The sequence below is a fragment of the Schistocerca gregaria genome, chromosome 7 (assembly GCF_023897955.1).
Source record: "Schistocerca gregaria isolate iqSchGreg1 chromosome 7, iqSchGreg1.2, whole genome shotgun sequence".
NCBI lineage: Eukaryota > Metazoa > Arthropoda > Insecta > Orthoptera > Acrididae > Schistocerca > Schistocerca gregaria.
Window position 1 is genome coordinate 138661332 of NC_064926.1, and position 16963 is coordinate 138678294.

The 16963-nt window shown below is 45.3% G+C and overlaps 1 protein-coding gene across 1 annotated transcript in view; it reads right to left on the minus strand.

Moving 5' to 3' along the window:
- LOC126282206 (uncharacterized) overlaps positions 1-16963 on the minus strand; it is a 129041-nt gene that overhangs the window by 31593 nt on the left and 80485 nt on the right. The gene's annotated exons all lie outside the window — the stretch shown is intronic.

Genomic DNA, 16963 nt, shown 5'->3' on the forward strand with positions numbered 1-16963 from the left:
TTTCTTCTGATACTAACAACTTTTAAAATGGTATGACTGTACATATCTTTCACAGCTTTCTACTGACGGGTTGAGTTCGTAGCAGAGAGAGTTGTTGGCCTAAAGGGGATCACAGCACAACATCCAGACACAATATGGCCCAGATGTGCATTTGAGTAATCACCAGAGACATATAATTCTAAGAAAATAAGATTAGTTATGTACAACATCAACAAATACATCAAATGACTTTCATTACCTCAGAGTGCCATGATCAATATTCTGATCATTATTATGAGTGGCATCTGAAAAGTATGCAATAAAATAAAAAGAAGAAATTCATAATAACAATACATACACCAGAATAAGAGTGCCACATGTCAAATGTAGGACAATCAAACTTTATGTGATAGCAACACAAGATAAACATGACAAATGTGTTGCTTTCTGAAATTAAGTAATGGAAGGAGTAAAGGTAACAACTCACTGTAAATCAGTGGGTCATCAACAGGCACAACATGACTGACAATGTTACTAATTTTCAGACAAATACTTCTTCAGAATTGCCAGGAAACACATATTCATACATAGCTAAATTGTCCCTGCTGAACAGATTGTGCCAACACTGCAGTTTACATTTACTCCTTACATTATTTATATTCCACCAAGCTTATATTGCTTTCGGAACTGGTATCTAGTCCCTTGGTGATAAAAGATGAGACAATAGAACAGGAAAGAATTAAAAGATATACAAGGAATGGGAGAGTGGAGGTAGGAGGGGGGAATCATTTGAAGTTGGATTTGTGCCCCATGTGAATTTATAATACATGGAATGGAATTCAAAAAATAGAAGCATGATTTAAAAGATTCTCACACTCTTAGGATATTCTTCAGGAACTTTCTATAGTGAAATGACAGTATGAAATATCCTATTTCATATCTTTGTATTCCATCCCAGATTTTCCACTGACTGATTTTGCCATAGTGAAATGAAAAGTACAAAATAAATATATAGCCAGTCACTGATATTATCATCACATACTCTCTCTTGATCCAGCTGGAATGATCAATATAACAATACAAGATTCCCAGCTTTCTACCATGAAGAATATAACTGTATTTCATAGACTTTATTTATTGCTCATTCTGCAAGTTACACACAACAAAGCTCAATGGATTTCCATTGCACTGTTTTTTTCTGTGTTTTCACTGAATAATTTTACATATAAATTATCAACAGCTGTCGTGATAGATAACTTCACTGAAAAGAACATGGTAGTGTGGGGAAATAAACTAATTGAGAATCTCCTCTGGTAGCACAGAAAATTAGCATAAGACAATAGAAGTGGAAGATGAGGGCCCATAAAGGTTGAATTGCGCAGGGCTACAAAGGAACAGGGAAAGTTAAGAGGGGACGAGGTGAAGAAGAAGAAGAAGAAGAAGAAGAAGAAGAAGAAAAGGGATAAATGAAGAAGTAGATAACAAGATTGTGTCCTAAGCTGCTTTAAGCCGAGTGTAAATTATGTCCTGGAAACTAATTAACATAGGATCTTTGTACTAGGGTTTTTTCAGAAGATGATAAAGTTATGGTTGTGGACGAGGTAGGAAACAGTGTTGACAGGAAATCACAATGTGCCCTTAGAATGTCGGCTCTCTCAGTACCACTTCCCTACTTTATAAGCTCCACGGACACTTTACTAGCCTAGCACTCATGTAGAAAAAAATCTCATAGAGGAACAGCTTAACCACAGCCTGGAAGTAAACTGAAGCTGTGGGGGCAAGTAGAGCCTGGGTAGCTCAGTTGAAAAGGGCACTGCCTGAGAAAGATGAGGTTCCAGGTTTGAGTCTTATTCTGTCACAAAAGTTCATTCTGTCAGTAAGTTTCAAAAAGGCATACACTCTGTTGCAGAGTGAACGGTTCATTCTGGAAAGAACCTTCAGCCTGTGGCTAATCTATTTCTCCATTCTATCCTTTTCCCAGGAGTTTTAGTCCAGCAAAGTATCCAGGAAAGATTCTATCAAATTTGGAAAGGAGGAGATATGTACTGTAGCACAGAAGCTGTGAGGACAGACTGAAAAGAGCCTGGAAAGAGCACTGTCTGCAAAAGCCAGCTTTCTTGGTTCAAGTTCTCATCTGGCAGACAGTTTTATTCAGCCATAAGTTTTACAAAATTAATAATTGTAAATACTCCTTTGGGGCTGTATAGGTACAAGAGGTTACCATCTGGCAGAGCCAGTGCTCCTACAATATGACAACAATTCTTAAAACAAACAACACAACAAATTTCTGCATGTGTGAACTATCATAACAGCATAATAGTTACTGGAAATTCCCATCAAGAACGTTTACAAAATCTTCGTACTTTGAGTTTTGCAAAATTCTGGGTCACGCTAAAAACTCAACAAATAACATATACTGAGCAAAAATGTCATCCTATTTACAACCAACCACATGAAGGAAATAGGAAAATTAGTGGGGCCAAAAAACCTAAAAGCTTCATGCCATACAGGGTAAACTCAACTACTGCACTGAGTACATCCCCCAAAGCCAATCATATCATCCACCTTTTGAATAATTTACACATAAAAATTCAATTTCAGTGAATCAGTTTGATCACACTCTTAATTGGTAAACCTCTAGGACACGATCCAATATGGAATTGGCCCAGTGCTGATGCACAGCAACTCTGATGTCATGGACCAACATCTGCACTTATTTTGCCATTCAGCATTCACCAGGTAGAGAGAGAACCAGAAACCATATGCCAGGTGCTCAGATTCCACAACAGTGACCATGGGGATGCAATTAGCATGAACATACATATATATCAACATGCATACTGACAAGGAAGAGTCTAAGACAGTGATCATCAAACTGCAACCTAAATCCAGTATTCACACAGCCCATGATTCTCAGCTGTATTTTGTAATAATATGCATCTAGCAACTAACAGCTGATTCTAATAAGTTAACTAACACTACGAGCTTCTTAAGAGTGTAGTTTTCCTGCTCACTAATGAAGCAAATACTTACAGAAACAATAACGCTTCATTTTAAATGAGTTCAATGTTTCATCCATAAGCTAAGTAAAGTTGGACACTTAGCTTGAGGGCAGTCAGGTACGTAGGACAGCCACTGATAGGTTAGAGGGTCAGATTAGGGAGAATGTTTTATGGTTTATCTTCAAGTACTGAAAACTCACACTATGTGTGACTCACACCAATCAGCAGCTATGGTATACATTCTGACATGGAACTAACATGGATCCAGAATATGCATAAAAGCAAATAAGGTACATATTTGTTGCAAAGAATATGCAATTAATTTAAGTCTGTTGCAATACAAGGCAATGAGTATAAGAAAAGTGGCATTCAGAACATTTAGTAAACATTTGTGATTGTGTCTCATAAATCTTAATGTATTTAAATAAAGTACAGTTACTGTTATTGATCAATTAATTGTCCACTCACAGAGACAACACAACACTACTTCATTAGGCAGTTACATAGTCAAAACTAGGGTGGCACAATCTGCAACAAAGAACAGTCAACACAAAGTGTTCCAAATGGTGCCAACTTTTAACAACCAACTTATCATGCCCTTACTGTAGCTAGTCTATTGGGGACTCATAACATACACAGTTACACAGGTTACCAACTAATAATTAGATAGGTGCATACTGATGGTATGCAATGAAAACATCATAACTCCATTTTGTTAAATTTTGCAAGAGAAGCAAAAACAATTTCTTAAAAAATAATATAAGGTGATACAGAAAGTTGCTGCATGTGTAATCGTATAGTTGAAGCCTAGTTATCGACAGAGAAGAGAAAGCCATGCACTTCGAAATCTCTCTCTGGATGGAGGTACTGATGTAGCCACCTTTGAGGTGGAGGTTGATGCATAGGAAAGTGGCATTTTGGGTTGAGTAGGGTCAGATGAAGTAAATGGGGGAGAAAATGTTGTGTTCTGAATACTGTGGATAGAATGTACTCACCCTTGACCCAAATTGTAAAGATGTCATCAATAAAAATGAATGAGGTGAGGGATTTAGGATTCTGTGTAATTAGGAAGGATTCCTCTAGATGGCTCAAGAACAGATTGGCATAAGATGGTGGCATGCGGGTGCCCATAGCTGTACCCCGAATTTGTTTGTAGGTAATGCCTCCAAAGGAGATGTAATTGTGTGTGAGGATATAGTTGGTCATGGCAACTAGGAAGGTGGTTGTTGGTTTGGAATCCGTCGGACGTTGGGAAAGGTAGTGTTCAATAGCGGTAAGGCCATGGGCATTAGGGATATTAGTGTAAAGGGAGGTGCCATCAATAGTGACGAGCAGGGCATCGTATGGTAAAGGGACAGGGACTGTGGAGAGTTGGTGGAGGAAATCGTTGGTATCTTTTATATATGAGGGTGGGTTCTGGGTAATAGGTTCAAGGTGTTGGTCTACGAGAGCAGAGATCCTCTCAGTGGAGGCACAGTAACCTGGCTACCTGTGAAACCAGTCATGTGATCTACAAGCTAAGCTGCAACCACTGTGCTGTATTGTAAGTGGACATGACAACCAACAAGCTGTCTGTCCGCATTAATGGCCACCAGCAAACTGTGGCCAAGGAACATGTGGGCCGCTCTGTTGCTGAGTATGCTGCCAAACATGATATCCTTCATTTCAATGACTGCTTCACAGCCTGAGTCACATGGATCCTGCCCACCAACACCAGTTTTTCTCAACTACGCAGATGGGAACTTTCCCTACAATACATCATATGCTCCCGTAACCATCCTGGCCTCAACCTTCGTTAGTTATTGTCCTCACCCATCCAGCCGCTTCCCTGTTCCCATTCCAGCACTACACAACCCTCACCCCACTATCACACACAGTCTTTTTACTTCTCTCTTTTTCCACTACCCCACACTCTCCCCACCTCTCCGCTGCCCTCCATCTAACCTGCAGCACTTCACTGTCTGCCACCCCTACCCTAAAATCCCTCCTTCTCCCCACCCAGTCACCACTCTCATCATGCACTGGTGCTGATGTTCACAGTGTGGTTTCAGATGCCGGAGACTGCAGTCGTGTGTGTGTGTGTGTGTGTGTGTGTGTGTGTGTGTGTGTGTGTGTGTTGTCTATTTTTGATGAAGGTCTTACTGGTCAAAAGCTTTATTTATGACAGTCTTTTTGCAGTGACTGTCTGCGACTCAGCATCTCCACTATATTGTGAGTAGGAACTTTCCTTTTCATAATACTGGCTATGATAAAGTGTTAGCTGGAGTGTTTATACTAGCTATTCCACATTCCTCTTTAATTATCCATTATTAAATCTACTCCAGGATTACCCCTATTTGCTTTGTATTTATAGCCCTGTATTCACCTCACCAGAAGTCCTTTTCTTCCAGCCACCAAACAGTCAGTAATTCTCATTGAAGCTACCCGTTTCCCTTTTTAAATTTTCTGACCTTCCTGCCCAATTCAGGGTTCTAACACTTCGTGTTCCAACCTGTATAAATGGCAGTTTTGTTTCTCCTGATGATGACATTCTCCTGAGTAGACCCCATCCTCCAGTATATTTCACCCAAAAGGATTCAACCATACAGTAGAGCTGCATCCCCTTGGGAGCAACTATGGCTGCAGTTTCCCCTTGCCACCTGTACTGTCGGTGCAACCTCTGTTGAGAGGCCAGACAAATGTGTGTCCTGAAGAGGGGCAGCAGCCTCTTCAGTAGTTGCACGAACAACTGTTTGGATGATTGACTGAGATGGCCTTGTGAAATCAACCAAAATGGCATTGCTGTGCTGACACTGTGAACTGGTGAAAGCGGGTGTGTGTGTGTGTGTGTGGTTTGAGGTTTTCAGGTGCTAAACAGCGTGGTCATCAGCGATGGCAAAGAGGGTGACACTTAAAACGCTTCCCTGAGGAACACCATTCTCCTGCACGTACAAATCAGATAGCACATTACCAACCCGATATCGAAAGAGGCGGCGGGAAAGAAAGGACCGAATGAAGATGGGGAGATGGCCACGAAAGCCCCTCTGATGGAGTTGATTGAGGATAAGGCGGCGCCAAGTAGTGTCATACACCTTATTAATGTCAAAGAATACACCTAGACAATGCTGGTTATGTAGGAAGGCCTGCTGGATGGCCGCATCAAGCACGGTCAACTTGTCTATAGTTGAGCGACAGCTCTAAAAGCCACACAGAGAGTGGCTAAGTAGCTGCCTGGTAGCGAGCAGCCAAACCAGGCGATGGTTGACCATGCGTTCCAATGTCTTCGCGACACAGCTTGTCAAAGCAATACTCCGATAACTAATGGGATGCATTTGGTCCTTTGCCGGTTTGAGAAGTGGAATCAAAATCGCCTCCCTTCACGAGTCAGGGAACGTGCCGGATGACCATATCATATTAAAACAATTCAGGAGAACTTCCTTGGATGGCAGCAACAAATGCTGCAGCATGCTGCACAGGATTTGATCATCACCTGGCGCAGTATCATGAGCCACAGACAGCGCCGAATCCAGTTCCCACATTGTGAAGGGGCAGTTGTAGGATTCAGAATTTGGAGACTGGAAGTCCAAGAGATCCCTCTCGATGGCAGTGCGGTAGTGGCAGAAATCTGGATCACAGTTAATAGTGGCAGTAGATTCCGCAAAATGCATGGCCAGTGTCTGAGCAATGCCTCTCGGCACCGTGAGGAGACATCCCTGATGCAGCAATGCCGTGACAGGTAGTTGGCTGCGTTTGCTGGAAATCCTCCTGATGGCTTCCCATACTTTCGTAGAACTAGAGGAGTGGGAGATGGAGTTCAAGAACGATTGCCATGACCGTTGTTTGCTCTCTTTAATCACTCGTCGCACCTTGGCCCTTGCCACCCGAAAGGCCGCCGCAAGATTGTCAGCTGATGGACAGCAATTGAAGCGGCGCAGAGCTGCTCGGCGGGCTCGGATGGCTGAGTGGCACTCAGTGGTCCACCAAGGGACATGACGCCTATTGGGATGACTTGAGGACCGTGGTATCGACAATTCAGCAGCATGGGAGATCACGGCTGTAGCATTGTCGACCAATTCGTGGACGCTGGCACGGTGTTCCAAGACAGCTAAATGGCTGAAAAGTGTCCAGTCAGCTCTGCAGAGGTGCCACCTGGGCGGCACTGGTAATGCCACAGTCTCATCCAGGAAGTGAATCCAAATGGGCAAGTGGTCACTAGAATGGAGGTCAACGGCAACCTCCCACAGAGCAGAATCCGCGAGTGCTGGAGAGCAAAAGGAAAGGTCAATAGCTGACAACGACTCAGAAGCAGTACAGAAATGAGTGGGAGCACCAGAGTTGAGGATGCACAGTTCTTCGGATGCCATGAGGCTTTCCAGAATGCGACCCCTGGGGCAAGTAGTCGTAGAGCCCCATAAGACATTATGAGCATTGAAGTCCCCCAGAAGGAGAAATGGGTGGGGGAGTTGGCTAATAAGGCCTGTGAGAACCTCAGAGTCTATTGCATCCTGAGGCGGTAAGTAAACGGAACAGATTGTGAGCCTCCGCCCCACAAGAAGGTCAACTGCAACTGCTTGCAAGTCCGTAACGAGAGGGAGCTCAGATGAGTGGTGCATGTCACGGACAAAAACCGCAACACCACCCTTTGCCCTTTCCCCCATGAGATCATCTTTTTGATACACGGTATAGCCCCGTAAAGAAGGAGCATCAGTGGCCCGAAAATGTGTCTCTTGGAGACATAAGCACAAGGGGCGCTCTCGTACAAGGAGTTGTAATTCGGCCACATGCGTCCTGAACCCATTCAGGTTCCACTGTAATATGGGAGCCACTGAATTTTCGCCCTGCCTCTGTGCTTTGGAGGAGAGCCCGTACTGGCCGGAGATTTATTCCTGGCGCGAGAATATCGCCCCTGGTCGACATCAATGTCCATCAGCTCCGATGGCGACCCAAGGGAGATGTCAGACAGTACGATAGCATCGTCATCGGACTGATCCTGACTAGTCTCTTCAGGTGGCAAAACCTTCACCTTCGGCGTCTTTGTCTTGGGGGGCTTACAATGCAGAACCTTGTCAACAGTTCGAGCTTTTACTCTCCTGGGCAGAAGGCGCCATATGGGGAGGGGCAGGAAGTACCCCAATGTCAGCAACCACAGCCTTGTCCGACGTTGTGGGAAGAGCTGTAGATTGCAAAACAACCGCAGCAGTACAAGTGCACTGCGACGTTGTGGGAAGAGCTGTAGGTTGCAAAACAACCGCAGCAGTACAAGTGCACTGGCAAACGCTAGTATTAGTGCTGACACTAGCAACCTCCGTTTGTGTAGCAACAGTAGCCAACTGTACCGGTTTCTGCAGAGCGGAAGCGAAAGATGTTGTAAACACAGGAGGCTACATGGCCTTAAAGAGCTTCTTGGCCTCACCACAGGGGATGCGCTTAGATGTTTTGATCTCCTGTATCTTCCGTTCCTCGAGATAGATGGAGCAGACCTGCCTCCAGACAGGGTGACTCACAGAGCAATTCACGCACTTCACAGGCGATGAGCAATCGGCTCCTTCATGGGCAGGCTGACCACATTTACCACAAGTGGCTATCCCATTGCACCCCAACGTAGTACGCCCAAAGCACTGACATTTAAAACAGCGCACTGGGTTGGGGAAATATGGCTGTACTGGCAAACGTAAGAAACCCGCTTTAACATGCTCTGGGAGTCTCGGGCAATTGAAAGTGAGAATAAACGAGTCAGATTTAACTAGGTCCCCATCGACTCGTTTCATAATATGCTGCACGTCGACAATACCTTCATCAGCCCACTCAGATTTCAACTCGTCCTTGGGGATATCCACCAAATCCCTACATGTCACAACACACTTACTATAGTTCAAAGTGGAGTGGAGCTCGGTCTCGATAGCGTACTCTCCGAGACAGGTTGCTTTCCGAAGAGAAGTGACTTGACAGGAACTAGAAGTTTCAACTAACAGAGTCCCACTGCACAGTCGCTTCACAGATTTCAGTGTTCCTGGAATTCTCTCTAGACCCTTGTGGATGTAAAAGGGAGAAACCCTCTCAAAGCTACCTTCCTTCCGTTTGACAATCAAAAACACATTCTGGTTATCAGCATGTGCTCTGTTACGACAGTCTGATAAATCTCTAGTAAACCCGGGGTCGCCAAGCCTGTACTCAGCAAATGAATGCTGAGCCCCTGGGGGGACTGGTGAAAGCAAGAGGAAAATAAATATATATTATATTCCTGACATTGTGCCAGAATGAGAGCAATATGCAGTGTAATAAACTCATAAAAAAATCTTCAAAACGCCACGATTGATAGTACAGCATTTAATTTGGTAGCCGGTTTCAGTAAGACTATGTCAGAATCCTCGGGTCTTATGCTTCATACATTCACATAATCTTCTCCATCTGTGCTACACATCATGTCACATCACGATTATGCATGCGAAGATCATGAAAACCATTTTATACTGGCATGTCAAATTTAAAATAAACAACATGTACAAACATAAGGATAGTGAACAGAAAATGCAGTACAATTTGGCATTTAAAAGACTAATATGGATGCATGATGAAAATATACATAAAAAGTGTTATAATGAAAAGACAAGTGACAACACACACACTCTACAATGAATGAAAAACCAATGTAAGACACTAACAATGGCAAACAAATAGAAAGTGCAAAGGGTATCTCTGCATATAAACACAGTGTAAATACGACAAGCACCCATGAGGAACTAAGTGTGGTCTGTTGGTCACAACAAATGGACCTGTCATTTGCTGTTTCCATTTGCGAACCATAATTGGTTTCCTACAGTGACATCATAGGGTCTCTAAGTGTTGTCATGCTCTTTCTGTGTCCTTTTATTATGCGTCCAAGTCAATCTTTTAAGTACTATTTTGTTCTGTATTCTATTTTACTTTTGAAGTACAGGATGATTTTATAAAGTTAAAGTTTCAAAATGCTGTAGAAATAACACCAGGAGTCAAGACTGACCTCAAACTACAATGGAATATTATTGGAGAAGGGTGAAACGTATGGCAGATGAAAATCAATAGTAGTGTGAAAATTGATCAATAGATGGCGCTGGATGTGTCAGAATACATAAGTGGAAACGCCTATCAGCACACGACCCATTGAAGTTGGTATAAACACGTCAGGTACACGGCTTTTCCTCCTTTCGCATCTGCGACATTCGCTTGCATATCTGTATTACAAAAATAATGAGTGTGCACACGTCACTCTGCAGAAGTTCCACACACTGAATGGTTTGAGAAAAGGCATTGGTCCGAAGACTGCCATGGGTCTGGAGAAAATGATTCAGAAATTCAAAAAGACGGGTTATTTTGGTGTGCAACCTGGTATAGGGAGGAAACGAATGGATTTGACGTCAGTGGAAGCAGTGACCACAGCAATGCAAGAGGAGATGAGTGGTGGTGTGCAAACATGTAGTGCAGGGGGAATTGCCCAAACACTGGACATACCTGTGAGCACGGTGTGTAAAATCCTATGAAATATCCTTCTTTGCTATTCATTCAAATTTACCCATGTGCACAAGTTGTTTCCTGTTAACTTGCCAGCAAAAGAGACCTTCGCTTTAGAATTTCTTGCTCACATGGAAGTGGACAATGATTGGCTGTGGAAGATTTTAAGGACAGACAAAGCTCACTTCCATCTGACAGGACACATCAATACACAGAATTGTTGAATAAGGGCAATGGAAAATCCACACACAAATCAACCAGCACCACTTCATCCTGAAAAGGTCACTGTGTAGTGTGGGTTTATGGCACCATTTATCATAGGGTCATTTTTTTCCGTAGAGACAAGTGCTTCCAGTCCTGCTACCTGTACCTTCACTGGTAAGCGCTATGAGTGACTTTTGCAAAACCACGCCACTGCAGCTCTCCAACAGCATGGATGTGTGGATGGGATAATTTTTATGCAAGATGGCGCACCTCCACACATTTCAAATCCAGTTAAGCAGCTGCTGAAGCACCATTTCGGATATGCTAGAATTATAAGCTGCCATTTCCCTACAGTCTGATCACCTGATCTTAATCTGTGTGACTTCTGGCTGAGGGGCTACCTGAAAGACGTGTTCAGTATTCCTATTGCAAACGTAGCTGCATTGAAGGCATGCATTACAAAACACATTCTGAACATGATCCTGGAAACACATCGATCAGTTGTGGAACATGCTGTTCCTCGATTTCAACTTGTTGCAGAAATTGGTGGACAGCATACTGAAAATGTTTTGCGCCAGTCACATGGAAAGTAATAATCTGATTTGTTTTTATTGGTACTTTTTATGCAATTTTTGGCCTCAGGACAATTAAAAACCAATGTGATTCATGCTTTTTAAGCAGTTTTTGGTCCCAGGACAATTAAAAACCAATGTGAGTGATGCTTTATGCGGTTTTTGGCCTCAGGACAATTAAAAACTTATTTTTGCCTTAGTGGATGGGCTTCGTAAATAAACAGTATCACACCTGTAAACCCACCCACACTGAGAGGTACAGTTTGTTTAATGTCAAACGTACACCTTAGCCATTGTTGTATGATCCATTTGTCATTTGTAGTTGACCACTATTAAATTATGATGCTTTATTAGATCATGATGCTTACAGTGCCATCTATTTCTACATTTTGTAACTATTTATTTTTCTTCTGCCATACGTTTTCCTCCTTGTCTGATAATATTCCATTGCAATTTGAAATCATTCTGACCAGTGCTGTTATTTCTACAGCAGTTTGAAAGTTTAACTTTTAATTATAATCATCCAGTATTTTATTAACTTTTATCTCTTCATCTACATCTTCCTGCTTACCTATCTACCACATACAGGCCCTACCTGTAATTTTCTTGTCCCCTGTTTGAGTGCCACCTCCTGGCACATCTCAGCACTCAATCTGTGTTCTTTCAGGATGCCTGACATGTAAGTGCATGTGACATATGTCAGTTTCCTAGATCATAAATGGTTTCACACAGTAATTGTGTTATTACTGTGTTTTTAATGATGTTTGTTGACAATTAGTTCCCATAATTTCCATTACATATATTTATTTCAATATTAGATGAGTCAGACTATATTATTTTTTCACTTATTGCTTTTATGAAGAGCATGATTGAGTTGTTTAGCATTACATTTGTTGCTGATGACACCTACTGCTACATTATTCTCTACCTGACAAATTCTGTCGTACACAAGAACCTCATTAACCTGGCTCTAATTAATCTGTATACAGAAGACAGCTACTGGATAAATTAAATGCAGAAGAGGGAGAAGTTGGTGTCATTCCTGTATTGAAGTTGGTGTATTAATAATGTCCTGTTTTTTAGTTGCACCTCCTCGAGATCAAGTCACTTAAGTTCATGAAAATCAACTTTGAATACCTCCTGTGAGCATTAGTGTACCTTCTGTGGCCACTTGTTTGGTTTACATTCTAACAGGTGTATCTCTGTAACAGATAAAAATTGGATACATTATAGCAACTGTTTTATTCAAATTAGTCTATATTGTCTTTTGCAGTATCTACTATTCCTCCTGAAACACTCAGCATAAAAGGGAAAGTCCTCAAGTAAAGGCATTTTTTTCTGTTTCACGGGTTGACAGCAATGACTCAACAATGGCGTGTTTTGGTCTGACACATGTTTCATACCCAAAACATCTGAAAACATTTCATGACATGAGCTAGTAGACTAGTACCTCCCGCCGCAGAAGTCGAACACGCGCCAGAACAAATGGACGTGGTCAGCCCAAAAGGGCTCCACGTCCGTGGTGGCTATTCCCTGCAGCGGCTCTCACGCAGCGAGGGCACCACCGCTACGCCATATGCAGACCACGGCCAATAGTCGCTCCCTCCGGTTTCGTATATAGGGAGCCACTCTGCCCTAGTCCAGTCAGCCTGGTTCTCGTTCTGGATTGCGTCTCTATCTCAGCAGTACTGCATTCTGGTCATTGCTCGTTGTTGACATTTGCCTGGCTCTGGTTCCGAGTGGATTTACTGTTGTGGTTTCTACAAGCCTCCGTTGTTTCTCTCTTCCTTGTTGTGTCTGTTGTTGTCGGTTGTCGTTGGTTTGTCGCCCAACTCGTCCTTGTGTTTACGCGGTGGTGCATGCTCCACCGGCAGAAACTTCCCCACCTGGCGGCTGCGATCCGCAGCCCAAGGCGTTCCTGCGGTTGGTTTTGGTTACTACATTGGCTATGAGGCAAACGGAACACAGGAGCATGGAAGATAAATTACTAACTCTCTTAGAGCAACAGCAGCAGCTCATGCGACAGCAGCAGCAGCACTTGGAGGTCCTACAGATGTCAGTGCAATTGCTCTTGGACAGCGTCAATAAGTGGGATTCCCTTCCATCTCTTCTCCTAGGTGCCCCGCTTTCAGACACGTTCCCACGTCCGCCGTCGTTCCCACCATTCAACAACGCAAAAGAGGATTGGGAAACGTACCTGCATCATCTGAAACAACATTTCACGCCCTTTCAGGTGTCGGATGACTCTCTGCAGTGGTTGTTATTCTTGTCTTTTTTTTTTGCTCCGCAAGTTGGCACCGTTGGCTGACCCTGTGGCTCTCTCCTTTCACGAGATCTGTGTGTTGCTAACTAACTATTATTCCCAGCGATACCACGTGGTTGCATCTCGCTTGGAATTCTATCAATACCACAAGCAGCCGAATCAGTCCCACCATTCCTGGGTGATGGATTTGCAAGGCCTCAGCCGCAAATGCAACTTCACGTGCAGCAAACAGCAGTGCAAGGCGTCATACGCAGATTCGTTAATTCGGGATGTGGTCGTTCAAATGGCACCCGATCCAGAGGTCCGCACTGCGGCATTAAAGTTGGACAACCCCTCGTTGGAAGACATTCTGCGTATTGCCCATTCCTACGAAATTGCTCAAGCGGCGAACGAACGTCTCATGGCATGGCCTCAGATGGCAGCGGTCGAGTCCACTTCCCGATCCACTCCTTCTCGCCGTTGACGGGGCGCGGTCTCCAGAGGGCACTGTCGTCGAGATTCCTCGCTGTCTGATGTCTCTATGGTGTCTGAACCGCCGGTCGCCCCTCGACGTCGGCCACGTGGCCCCCTCCCATCGTGCCCCCAGTGCTTCTCGGCCCACACTCGAGCTGACTGTCCCCATTGCTGGAAGACCTGTTCGCTCTGTGAGAAAGAAGGCCACCTTCGATCAGTCTGTCGTAGCTGCTCGACCCGCACGCCGTCTCGCCCCTGCGGGCCAACAGGAGGCCGTCAATGCTTGACACACAGTCGACCCTGGGACCAACACATTGGCTCAAAAGTTATTCCTCACCCTACGCGTCTTTAACGAGGACGTCCGTTTCCAGGTCGATATGAGCGCCACCGTTTCTTTGGTCAATCTGGCGACGTATGCACGTCTCGGGTCTCCGGAATTGTCCCCACCCTCTCGGAAGTTGGTCTCCTACGGCAACGGTTCCATCCCTCTCCGTGGACAGTTCTCTGTTATGGCCATCTACCAAAACGTTCCTCAGCCCCTTACCCTCTTTGTGGTGGACCACCCGTCAGCTTCGGACATTTTTGGACTAGATGCGTTTACACGGTTTGGCTTTTTCATTCAAGACAAAGTGCAATTCGTTTCCACTACAGTTCCATTTCAGGATCTAGACGATCTGTGCTCGTCCTTTTCCTCCCTGTTTTGCTTGTCCTTTTCCTCCCTTTTTTCGGCAGACTTGGGCTGTACTTCCGATTTCCAGTCGCACATCACTTTACTGCCGAACGCCCGGCTTCGCTTATGTCGGGCTCGGCCTATTCTGGTAGCCTTGCTTGCGGCCGTCAGGGAGGAACTCAATCGGCTTCAGGCTGCGGGAGTTATCGAGCCAGTACAATCGAGGGCCTAGGCAACACCCTTAGTGGTCATCAAGAAACCCAATGGATCGCTTCGGCTTTGCGGGGATTTTGAGCCTACGGTCACCGCTCAGTCTTTGGTTGAAACTTATCCCATTCCTCGACACGAAGACCTTCTCACTAAACTGGCAGGTGGTGAGTACTTTTCTAAAATTGATCTGGCAGAAGCCTATCACCAATTGCTGTTAGTTGAGGAATCGCAGGCCATCGTCATCATCAACATGCCTTTTGGTCTTTATAAATACCAGCGTCTTCCGTTTGGCATTTCCTCTGCCCCTGCGATTTTCCAGCGGTACCTCGAGCAACTCACGCAACCAATACTGGCTTGTGTCACGGGGCGTACGCACCAGGAACATCTGTGCAACTTCGGTACCTTATTTCATGCCCTGCAGTCTGCGGGTTTATGTTGTCGGCTGGAGAAGTGCAGTTTTTTTCAACCAGAAGTGGAGTACTTAGGACATTGGCTCAGTAAAGATGGCATTTGCCCTTTGGACCGCAATGTTGCAGCCATTGATGCCCTTCCCTGTCCACAAAACTTATCCGAACTCCAGGTATTTTTGGGGAAAGTCAATTATTACTTAAAGTTCTTACCCCAAGCTGCCCACACCGCGCATCCCCTAAATCACCTGTGTCGCAAAGGGGTACCTTACACGTGGACTTCTGCCTACGATCAGGGTTTCACCCACCTGAATACAATGCTGCTGAAAACGGCTCCTTGCCTTATGCCTTTCTCTCCGGATCGTCCCTTGGTGGTGGCGGCCTAAGCCTCAGTGTACGGGATTGGGGCAATCCTGGCACACAGAAATGAGGATGGGTTGGAACAACCTGTGGCATAAACATCCAAGACGTTTACCCCTGTGCAAAGGAATTACTCTCAGATCGAAAAGGAGGCTCTTGCCATTATTTTGGCAGTTCAGAAATTTCACATTTACCTGTCTGGGGCGCAGTTTACCCTCCTCACGCACCGCAAGCCCTTAGTGTCGCTTTTTGGGCCCCATTCGCACTTCCCAGAACGGACAGCTCAGCGTCTTCAGCGCTGGGCGTTGTTCTTGCGTAATTACACTTACACTATCTGCTGTAAGCCCACCAGTCAACACACTAATGCAGATGCCTTGTCACGTCTCCCAGCAGAACCTGATCTGGCGTTCGACCAGCAGGAAGTCCTGTGCTTCCACATTAACTCTGCCTGCCGGGAGACTCTCGATAGATTTTCTCTTACGGCCACGCAAATCGCCGCTTCCACGCATAGGCACCCCATTCTGCGGCAAGTCCTCCGCTATGTGGCCCATGGTTGGCCTGCCTACCATACCCAACTTTTGAAAACTGACTTCAGCCCGTGGCGTCATATCTCAGACAGACTTTCGGTGATGGAGGACGTCCTCCTGTTGTCCACGGACTCGGACGCCCATCGGATGGTCATCCCTCCTGACTTACGCCACCGAGTCCTGCACTTATTACACCCTCACCGCCTTCGCCCAGGTGCTGGTCATTGAAGGCCTTCCTCACACGTGGGTCACAGATAACGGGTCCCAATTCACAGCGTCCTCGTTCCAGAACTTCTGCTCCGCTAACGGTATCAAACACATTCGCTCTACCCCCTTCCATCCTTCATCCAATGGTGTGGGGGAACGCCTGGTCCGCACTTTCAAACAGCAGCTGATGAAATCAGTGGAGCCGTCGGCCACCACCTCGGCCCTCACCTTGTTTCTAAGCACTTACCGCACTACGCCGGTGGCCGGTCATATTCCTGCCAAACTCCTTCACGGGCGACAACCTTGGACCCTCCTCCACCTGCTGACACCATTCCCTTCTGGGCCCTGCTCTCGCCCCTCCCAGCGCTACGCCCTGGGCATGGCCGTGTGGGCCCGCTCCTATGGCAGCACATCTGCATGGACGCCCGCTACGGTGACGGCCGCTCATGGACAGTGTGTGATGACCATACAGACACAAAGGGGGCTCGAGCGTCGCCACCATAACCAACTTTGCCCTTGGGTCCCTGTCTTGATACCTCCCCAACTGCCTTCCCTGCTTCCTGGTGCGGACACATCCCTCAAGGTGGAGCCCTTCCCTCCATCTCCTCGTTTACTCTGCAGACACCCCTTCCGCCTCACCAC